The following is a 10,917-nucleotide window of genomic DNA, read 5'->3' as shown; positions in this document are numbered from 1 at the left end:
CCGTTGCCTTCTGGGCTGCGAGTGCACCCTGTGGGCTCATATCACAGAATCACAGAATAGTAGGGGTTGGAAGGGACCTCTGTGGGTCACCCAGTCCAACCCTCCTGCTGAAGCAGGGTCACCTACAGCAGGCTGCACAGGACCTTGTCCAGGCGGGTCTTGAATATCTCTAGAGAAGGAGACTCATGTCCAGCTTTTCATCCACAATGATGCTGGGACTCTGCTAAGTGCTGATAGCAAGCCATAAATAAGGGGCAGGAAAAGAGATGACTGAATTTCAGGACCATTACCACTGGATGCCCACAGCAAGCCCCAGAGGAAATGAAGGAAACAGCCAGGACCGGACTCACTGGGGATGGGTGTTTTACTTGCTGCTTGTATATAAAATTACTTTGGTTCTGTTTCCAAGCTCAGTGTTCTGTTTCTTCCCATTTTTACAAAGGTTTTTCTTACCATACAGACAGGTTTCTCTTTGCATGGAGGGAGGTATAGCTGCTAAACACACCCAGGGAAGTTATTTGGTTTTCCAAGAAGTGAGGGCTCACCAGATGATTTTAGATAAATTTAAGACGACCTTTAGAACCCCAGTGGTACTTCTGAGATGTCAGCAGCTTAACTAAGAGTTACTAAAACTGCCAGGTTCTGTTCTGCTGTCTACCTGGCTTTTTACAGTTACAACCTCGTGCTTTGCGTATAGCAGCAGTTAAACTCGGAGTAATGTCTGCCGTGGAGTGGTGAGGACAACACAGGACTCTAGCTGGACAGGATGTTTACGAGGAGGATGTCTGAGCGGGAGGCTGTCGTCCGAACTGCCTCTCAGCCCACCGAGGTCACGGCGTGCTCAGGCAGCACAGGGCGCTGAGGGTATTAGGAGCACATCAGGGCGCAGGAGGACCCTGCTCTTGGCGCTCCTGGGTCTCTGGGTTATGAGAGAACATGAGGAAGAACTTCTTCCTTCTGAGGGTGACGGAGCACTGGAACAGGCTGCCCAGGGAGGTTGTGGAGTCTCCTTCTCTGGAGATATTCAAGACCCGCCTGGAGAAGGTCCTGTGCAGCCTGCTGTTAGGTGACCCTGCTTCGGCAGAAGGGTTGGACTGGATGACCCACAGAGGTCCCTTCCAACCCCCAACATTCTGTGATTCTGAGTGTTTTCTTGGAGGAAAAGGGACTGCCAGGGATCTGGTGCAGCCCAGCGTTTGGTGGGCTGAGACAGAGGATGATGCAGCTCAACTCATCTGGGACACCTCTGTGCTGCTCTCTGTTCTGCTCCCCCACTACTGCTGCCTCTCAACTTCCATCCTGCTGGGAGAGGACCCCCACGCTGTGGGGTCTACCACACAAAAATGTTGACTCACTGTACCTCATCTTCCTAAAGGAGAAGGGGGAGCACTCCCCGCATGGGACAGGACCTCTCCTGCTCACACTGTGCAGCGCTCCAGATGTGCAGATGTTCCAAACATAAGAAAACCCTTTCTTTTACCACGAGGGTGGTTAAACTGGCCCAGGTTGCCCAGTGAGATTGTGGAATCTCCATGCATGGAGATATTAAAAACTCAACTGGACACAGTCCTGGGCAGTCTGCTCCAGCTGACCTTGCTCAGAGCCAGAGGGTGGGCTAGACGATCTCCAGGGGTGCTGGCCAGGCCCAGCAATTGTATAGCACACCTATTCTTCATTGACCTTCCCTCCATGCCACCGTCAGAAGAAGCAACTCAATGGCACTGCAGTAATTTTGCATGGGTCCATACAGAAGTTAGAAGCCCAGTTCCTGCCGAGTTAAGCAAGGAGAGCTTGGCCCACAGAAGCACATAGATATTGTGACAGTGAGAGCTGCACGTTATGACTTTTAGGCACTTCTTCACCCTGTGTAATGCACGAAGAAAAGTTAGGCACTCAAACTCTGTGCAATGGGCAGGGAAAGCAAGGTACCTCAGGATATGATTCACAGAAGCAAACAAAACTGCCTCTGCAGCTGCTGGAGGTGCCAAGGAGAGGGGTAAAGGTTAAGCCCTTCTCAGACAATGAGTTGTTCTTTTCTGGATGGCAGAGGTGCCGTTTTCCAGTCAGGATGCCCAACTCCAGCCCGCTGCCAGCTGCTAGGAACTGACAAAATGCAGTAGCAAGAGGCATCACCGATCTATGTAACATCCCAGAGGTTTAAGCACCAACCCATGAGAGACCCGACCCAGAGTCGATTTCCCCAGTCTCTTAGCTCACGGGACTTTGAAGCATCCCTTTCCCCTCCGTTGACTGTAAATGCAGTGATGCGGAACAGGAATCTCAACTGCAGAAGCTCTTCCACTATGACAAAACTATTCATCCACACAAATGAATGAAGCATTAATTGGATCAGAAAGCAGTAGCAAGCGTGAGTAGGATTATGTCACTGCCTAGGCAGAGCTTTCGGTGTGCCAGTTCTGGGGGGTTTTCCTGCCTGGGAGACCCAGCACGGGTCTTCTGGGGAAGGGAGGGCTGAGGATTGCCTGGGTGTGGGCTACAGGGTTTCTCCACTGGTTGGCTCAAGCTCCCCCTGCTCTTTTGCTGAACTCTTCAGAGCACGTCCTGGAGGATACACACCTGCAAAGCCTCACGAAATGGTTAGGAAAAAAAGACTCAGTGAAGAGCTGGCAATGGATATCAATTTGAGGAGGCAGAAAATGTACTACAGGTAATGCCTTCCTCAGTCACCTGTCTGGCATAATTCTTTGCTCACCTTGCATTCTTTATGAGCAAAGATCTATCCTGGGGTGAAGTAAATTTTCACATAAATCCTGTACTCCTTTAAACAAATCCAGAAGTCTGTGCTGCAAATAATGAAACTTGGGCAGTGCAGAACGAAGCAATCTACTCTGCTCATTTCGCCATGGAATGAAAACCCCAAAACTTCTGAATTTGGCCCTTCTTTTTATGATCACCGTAAATCAGCTGTGTCAGGGTTTCCCTTTTTTCTGCTACTCCCAATGCATGTTGTCTCGTTTCTACTTGTCCTCCCCTTAAGGACTTCTTTTCCCTTTATTTATGCCTTTTCTCAGCCAGGCTCTGTTCCACTCTCCCACGTGGGGGAAGAAGCCTCCTTACAGACTGTGTGCCCTTATTGCCACAGTCAAGCTGGAAGACAGGGACAGAATTTCCACAGAACTTCCTTTATTGGGAACTGATAAACCGTCCCCTTTCAGTCCCCAGCTAAGCACAGACAGCAGAGAAAGCTCTGATGCAGGCAGGGCTCCTCGGGATATTTACCTGTGTACCTAGGAGAGCCGGGATGCCTGGGAATTCAGATTTTTAACACAACCTACAGAGTTGTTCTACCCACATCCCGCTCAATTTCTCCTGAATCCAGGAGTTTAGTTACTTTATGTTTCTTCGACGATCTCAGACGTAATCCTGAGACCTCCGAGGTGTTCTGCTGCAGAGGCAAAGCCCGGCCAGGCGCAGCGAGGACAGCTCTCCGGCACTTTTCCCTAAAGCCTGTTGGGAGGAAAAACAGAGCGGGAGGGTTCACGTGTGCAAAGTTCAGGAGTGACCTTATGGAGCGGCGAAACCCAGAGGCTGAGGTGATCAATAAAAATTAAAAAAAGAAAACAAAACGTTAACACCACGTTGATAAAAAGCCCCCCCGTTTCCCGAGCCAGCCCGGGATCAGCGGGTCAGGCGTACCCGCTCTGGGGGCAGCGCAACGAGGCGCTCAGCAGCTTTTTCCCCCACCCAAACCCAGTGCAATTAAAAAAATAAAATAAAAATTAAAAACCAAAAAGCCCAGTACCTTACTCCCGGGGGGCGCGGAGGGCCGCGCCCGGGCCCCGGGGAGCGCAGCGGCCGTGGGCCCCGGCCCGGGCCCGCCGAGGCGGCGGCTGCGCGGCCCGGCGGCGGCCGGCTGCGCCCCGCACGCCAATCAGGGCGGCCCGCCTGCCTTCCTGGAGGTGTGCCCGGCTCACCTGGGACGTACCTGCGGCCCCGCGGGGAGACGGCGCCCGGCTGCCGAGGGCTGGGGGCCCCGGCCCGGCCATGGGAGGCCGGCGCAGGTAAGCGCGGCCGGAGGGGGCGGCCCGGCCCGGCGGGGTGAGGCGAGGCGCGGGCCCGGCGCCGGATCCCCGCCGGGGCCGGGCAGGGCCGGAGGGGCGGCCGGCCGGCCCCTGAGGCCGGGGCGGCGGGTGGGGGAGAAGAGAAGAGGAGGGGAGGGCTCCACCGCCTCGGGACCCGGGGGGGACGGGGAGGAGGGCTCTCCGGGGCAGGCAGCGCTCGCCCCTCCCGAGCCGGGACGGCGGGGCCCTGCCGCGCTCCTTCCTCCGCGGGGCCGGGCCCGGCGCGCACAGGTGTGGGTGCGCGGGGAGGGCCGCTCCCGTCGGGGCCCGCGGCCCCGGGAGCCTCTCCCGCCGCGGGGCCGCCGCCTTTCCGGGGGCTCCGCAGCCTCGGCGGCGGCCTGGGCGGGACGGCGAGGCCCCGCGCCCCGCCGGCAGCGCCCGTCCCCGTCCCCCGCTGCCGGTAGCAGGGAGGGCCCGCAGCGCAGGCCCTGTCCCGGGCCTCCTCCCGCAGAAACGGTGCCTCCCAGGCGGGCGCTTCGGAGCCCGGGAGTGCCGGGGCTGCGGGCTGGACGCTCGGCCGTTCTCCTCCGGGCTCTGCGGGCGGGCGGGCGCGGGAGGCCGCGGCACCTGCCTGCCGCTGGCTGCCCGGCTGCTTCCCGCGGCCGCTTCGCAGCCCCGTGGGCGACCCGGGAGCCCCAGGCGAGCTGCCAGCGGGCTCCGGAGCTCCGGCCTGAGCCGTCCTCCCGCCGGCACCCCGGCACCCTCGCACCGCCTTCACTCCCCGAGGGTGGGCGAGACCGGGCTTCAACCCGGCAGGGAGCACGGGGGCAGGGAGGGAGCCCCGAGCTGGGCTCCTCCGCGCTGACTTGGCTTCGCCGAGGAGCTGCTGGGTGCGGGCACCGTTGGCTTCTCCTGGAGCTGCGCGCCCGTTCCTCTCCGACCGAGCCACATCTGCAATGTGTTGGGAGTTTTGCGACCCGGTTCTTTGGCGTTTTGGAGTTTCTCCTAACCTAGAGGGCTTGGATGAGGGCAGAGTCCTTTTAAAGGGTTGCACGGGAGGGAGGTGGCTTGGTTTGGAGGAATTAGGTATGGGTGACCCAGATTTCAGACCAGGGACTGGATTGGGTGAGGAGGAGGCATCCGTAAGTCGGGCTCAAAGTTGTACCAGGTCTAAATTCTTCTGAATGCTCAGTTGCTGTTAATATTTGGAAAAGCTCAGCTGGTTTCCGTGTAGAACCTCATTTTGCCTGGTTGTGACCGAGGGCAGCATTCGTGTTGGGCTGGCTGCGCAGTAGCCCGAGCCATCTTGATAAATCTGCGAGCGGGGTTACGCAGCGTAATTGTTGGTCACAACAGGCAACTAGGCTTGAGGTCCGTGCTCTTGCTGAAGCCCCTTCTCCCTGCTGTCTGAAATAGTGGGACACAAGTGCTTCCTCTGGAAACCTCTTGTACATCCTGATAGATTTTTATGGTAAGAGTCTGTTCCTTGTGACTTTTTTTTTTATTTCATCCTGTTAACTTCAGATGGATGTTCTTGCTCTTGTGCTGTTGAGTCTTCTCCTTTCTTATGGTTCACTTGTTTCAAGTGCTTGCTAGAGGTAAAGATACAAATTTTGCTACAGGGTGTTTTTTTTTTTTAGTTTGGTTCTTTTTTTAATGTTCTCTACTTTGGAGTCTGGTTTAAAGTGGGATGTTTTATTTAACTCGTTTGTGTCTGTGTAAATGACCTTCACTCTCTGTGGTTATTCCAGGCAAAATTTAAGAAACAGCCTGCAAGGAATTTCAACTTCATAATTGGAATCACATTTTTTCCCAGTAATATTTGATTCTAAGAGTTACTGTGCTTTCTGTCATCTCGTATCTTTCTGGTTTGATGTTGGCTACTTAGCTACTGTTTAGCTAAATTATTCATAGCTGGTTTATTTCATAAGTCGTGCCTGGTAAGTGTTGTAAGTCCTTTCAGCTTTGCTGAACTGCTGTTGTATCTTTTAATGAAGTACTTGGAAGTGGCTTCAAGTGTAGTTGTGCTCTATTGTTTTGGCACTTGGGCTATACAGAGAGAAGTTCTTTCCCTCTTCTCTGAGGTCATTGTGCAGTTGGTGTTCATCATGTTGGCCATTTGGGGACAGATGCCTTATTCTGACCCCCAGCAGGTATTTACATTCCCAGCTGGTTATCACTGCATCAGATCCAAAATTCTCTTAGAAAAGTGTCCAGTCTTGATTTCCAGATATCAAGTGATAAACTGCGCTGGTTCCCCAGGTAAATTACTCCAATGGCTTATTACCCTCGCTAATTTCTTATCTCCATCTGTCCAGCCCGGTTCCTAACCACGAAGTCTTGCTACAAATTTTCATGCCAGATTACAGAGCCTGTTGCTGCCAGGATGACACATTCCAGCAAAAAGATGGCCTGTTGTACTGCGAGCGTGCAGCTGTTCTCCATGCTAACCTCTTCCTTCCGGGGAGAGGCCGTTGTGGAGCTGCAGTCGTAGGGTGGCTGGTGTGATTTAGACCAGCGGCTGAGTGCGCCTGGCTGTGGTGTCTGTGTGCACAGAAATGTGATCGAATACCGTGTGTCGCTCGGAGTACGGCTTCACGTGATGGTTAATCCAGAGGAACTACAGGCTGCTGCTGAAGGAACGATCCGGTTCTCGTCCAGTGGTGACTGCAAGCTCCTGCCGCTTCCCTTGGATGAGATCTAGTGACCAAGCGGCCTCAAATCAGTTCAATCGACGCTCCAACTGAAAATTAACCCTCTTCCCTGAATGAAAAAATATGACTTTTGGATCTGGAAGTTGGATCAGCCTGCCCTGTGGCCAGATGGTGCTGGGTCTGGTGCAGAAGGGTAGCATGCCACTGGATGGGAGAAAGCTGGAGGGGAACTACCTCGTTCAACAGCATCCCGTGCCTGTGCTGGATTTGCTGCAAGAGGGAATGGTACATTTAGTTCCTTCATTTCTGTGCTTGGACAAACAGGCTGAGGTTGCACAAATCCTCTCGGCTGGCACTGCCGTTGAGAGAAGCCGTCGTGGCTACCTGCTGTCATCCGTGTCAGTTCCCTGCTTTGGTTCATTGTGGGGCCACATGTGTGCCTGTACCACCAGCAGAGAAAGGACAGCGTGGGGGTGGGAAGAAGGAGGGCAGAGCATGGGACTCCTTTTGGCAAGGTGAAGAGCTTGTTAAACTAAGGCTTGAGGTACAGGAATTGTCACAAGCACGCCTTACCTTAAAGCTTAATGGAAGCTAATGTTTTGGGGTTTTTTTTTTTACCTTCCCTTTCCAGTGGATGTGTGAGAATAGCTGCCTTGATTTGCTCAGTAGCCCGGGTTAACTCGGTTCCGTGACTTGGGAGAACCGGGTTTAGCCAAGACTGGATTTAGGTCAGCTGCATTTACACCTGTGGTCAAGAAATGTGCGTTGGAGTTAGACTGTGTGTGGGAAAGAGCATGTAACATACCAAGAAGAAGGTCTGTGCCTTGGCTGTGACGTACTGGTACCTATGAAAGGTTCATCAGTGCAGAGAAATTGCGAGCCAACCTATTTGTGTGTTGTAGATGTGAGGTTCTCAGTGGTTTTCAGTGCCTGAGCCAGGTGGGTACCCTTTTGGGAAAGCTTCATTAATCTTGACTCCAATTTTCTTGCTTTTCTAGTGGAATTAGTTTTCTGGGACAAACCCCATTCCCCATCGATTGTTTTAAATGCCGTTCCTTCAAGTGCAACGCTGAACACTGCAGGGGATGTGGAACTGAGCCTGTGGTGGAGACTCATTTTGGGCTCACAGTTTGGGGGCTGGATTACAGCTGGATGAAGTCAAAGAAGAAATTCCCATGACTTTAGTACAAGTTCAGTGCAAGGTCAGAGGGAGGGCTATTGGTTTTGATAGTGGGAAAAATTTAGAAGCAGGGAAGGTTGATTACCGTGACATGTGTACAAATGTACGTATGCAAATAGACAAACATATGTAAATATATACAAAATAGAGGGTGTTCCAATGCTAGGAGAGGTTGAGGAGGAGTGGCTATAGAAACTGTAATTAGATTGTATACAAGAAGTGAACTGAAGTGGTAGGAACCTGCTGCTCAGAGAATGCTGCGTTAAAGCGGAGCTGGCCATAAATTAGCTTCCTGAGAATGTATCCTATTTGCAGTAAGTCACGTGGAAGCGTGTGGCATTCGGACACGAAACTGCCTCTTGGTAGTCTCAGACTGAACATCTGCCTGCACCGGGTGCTCGGTGTGCGAGGTCCGCTGCCCCTGGCCTTGCTGGTGCTCAGAGTGCGTTCGGCGCTGAGTTCCTGCCGCTAATCACACACAAAACTTCCCAAGGCCTTGCCTGGGTCAGGATGAGGTGGTGCCCAGTGGGATCCACAAGCCTGGCGGTCCCCTGGATGTGCTGCCTGTGGGCAGAGCAGAGCCACAGGCTGGTGAGCAGAACGGGTGTGACAGGAGGAGGAGAGGTGAGGAGCGGCTGCCACTCATCCACGAATCCAACAGCAGAGTTCATGGATCCAAAATACCCCCCTCTAGGGGGGAGGGGATTAGGAGCCTGGTCATGCCAGGGCACGATTCAGCTTGCAGACACCCCGGGATCACAGAATCACAGAATGGTAGGGGTTGGAAGGGACCTCTGTGGGTCACCCAGTCCAACCCCCCTGCTGAAGCAGGGTCACCTACAGCAGGCTGCACTGGACCTTGTCGAGGCTGGTCTTGAATATCTCCAGAGAAGGAGACTCCACAACCTCCCTGGGCAGCCTGTGCCAGGGCTCCGTCACCCTCAGAGGGAAGAAGTTCTTCCTCATGTTCAGACAGAACTTCCTCTGCTTCAGTTTGTGCCCATTGCCCCTTGTCCTGTCACTGGGCACCACTGAAAAGAGTCTGGCCCCATCCTCCTGACACCCACCCTTCAGATATTTATAAGCATTTATTAGGTCCCCTCGCAGCCTTCTCTTCTCCAGGCTGAACAAGCCCAGCTCCCTCAGCCTCTCCTCGTAGGAGAGATGCTCCAGGCCCCTCATCGTCCTCGTAGCCCTAAATAACCAGTGGACGTGTGGCGCAAGGCCCGAGTCTGGGTTAGGAGCAGACTGGTGACCTGTTGGACACGGTCGCTGTTCAGCGCTGCCACAAGGTGGCTGCCATGGCTACCCTTGATATCTGCTTAATAACAGAAGTAAATGCCCAGATCGGTGTTAGTTACTAACACGTACACCACTAGCAGGAGGAGGGCTGGCAAGAAGAAGATGCTTTGGCCACAGTGTTGCAGGGCAGCTACAAAAAATAAGCATGTGTAAGCCTCATGACATGTACACTTTATACTCACAAAAATTTGCAGGTGTAATGATCAAAAGTGCCTACATGTGTTCTTTGACTTGCATAAATCGTAACTGGGCCTTTATGTCTTCACTACAGACTCCTGTCCTTTGTGGAGGTGCTAGCGGAAACAGAGTACGCCAGTAAGGGTGGCTTTGCTGGTGTGCTTGATTTCCCAGAAGGAAGGATGCCGTAGCCATACCCATGCCTAGCAAAGCTCTGATGCTGTAGCCATGTCTTTAGTGGGTCGAGTTTTTTTCCCTCTGAGGGTGACGGAGCCCTGGCACAGGCTGCCCAGGGAGGCTGTGGAGTCTCCTTCTCTGGAGATATTCAAGCCCCGCCTCGACAAGGTCCTGTGCAGCCTGCTGTAGGTGACCCTGCTTCGGCAGGGGGGTTGGACTGGGTGACCCACAGAGGTCCCTTCCAACCCCTACCATTCTGTGATTCTGTGATTCTGTGAGTCTCTAGGTAAAGTCCTTTTGGCATGGATTAAGCCTGCGGTTCTGTTCAGACGCAGAAACTTTACCGTAGGTATTCCGTAATGCGGGCATCTGAGGGAAACTCTACCCCTGCGAAATGTAATCTAGCTGCAACATTTGAGTCGATCTCCTTGCTGCAGTACTCTGAGATCACTGTCTCTTTGTACAGGTGAGGGCTGTCAGATTGCGTAGCAGCGCAGTTGAGAAGGTGCAGCGTGTACGTCATTCCCCTCTGTTGCTGGATTTAGAGGAGAGGAGGTGTTCCAAGCATCCTGCCAGCCCTGCAGGACAGGGACGGTATCTCGCTGTGCAGTGCTTACAACAGTGAGGATTTGGTCCTGATCGTTGATACTGCAGATGGCTCAGACAGCTCTTCCCATTGTCGGTTGCTTCTCTGCATCTCTCTTCTTCTGGAACTCTCTTTGTACATGGAGAGATTTCAGGCTTGAGTCTGAATACAATATAGGTGACAGATTTTAGGGGTGGTTTTAGAATGACACACTTCTCTCTCCCATCTCTAGCCCTGCCCAGAAAGGTTTTTTCTCCTGGAAAGGCAAGTTTCAGGTATAGGCAAGAAGAGGCTCGAGATGGATGGTGGGGGTAGCACTGAGAAGGCTGCAATTTAGCGCACAACCTTGTCGTGACTTCATACCTGACAAGCCTCAGCGCTGAGAGAGGATGCTGTGGGGGGACAGGCGAAAAGAAGTGGGAGTACCTCTATTTTTATAGCAAACTATGGGTCACAGTGTGCTTTCCTAAATGCACAAGTGATTGAGACAGGTGGGTTCACCCCTCCAGTTGCCCAGCGACTTCCTAACACCGTCTGGTGCTGTGTTGAAGGATGGGAGGTAACATTACTTCACTGTTGCTCTCTTCCTCATCCCTGAGCACCACTGGGAAGAGGGGGATGATCTCCTAGTGCACGTGGCGGGGATTGAAAGGGAAGGTACAAGGTGTTCCTGTAGGCCCAGGGTCAACACTGCTTGTTTCAGCCAGAGTCCTGTGCCACCTTGGCAAGACAATCTTCCTCTGACATGGCTTGTGCAGTCCACCTTCTCTTCCTGCCCCTGCACAATGAGTAAAACGAGCTGTTTCATTTCAGAGAGGG

At 53.3% G+C, this 10,917-nt stretch overlaps 1 protein-coding gene across 2 annotated transcripts in view; it reads left to right on the top strand.

Annotated features, from left to right (window-relative positions):
• The first annotated feature begins 3,948 nt into the window (after window positions 1-3,948).
• The window catches only part of ARHGEF5 (Rho guanine nucleotide exchange factor 5), a 37,342-nt gene continuing 30,373 nt past the window's right edge, over window positions 3,949-10,917 (top strand). The window contains exon 1 of one of the 2 annotated variants that reach the window (XM_075441835.1): window positions 3,949-4,022. The gene's annotated coding sequence lies outside the window, so the exon portion shown is untranslated. The remainder of the gene's footprint in view (window positions 4,023-10,917) is intronic. The other variant, XM_075441844.1, reaches the window with a different exon arrangement.

Source organism: Opisthocomus hoazin, chromosome 1 (genome assembly GCF_030867145.1).
Source record: "Opisthocomus hoazin isolate bOpiHoa1 chromosome 1, bOpiHoa1.hap1, whole genome shotgun sequence".
Classification (NCBI taxonomy): domain Eukaryota; kingdom Metazoa; phylum Chordata; class Aves; order Opisthocomiformes; family Opisthocomidae; genus Opisthocomus; species Opisthocomus hoazin.
The sequence above is the reverse complement of the archived record's forward strand: the minus strand, read 5'-3'. Positions and strand labels throughout refer to the sequence as shown.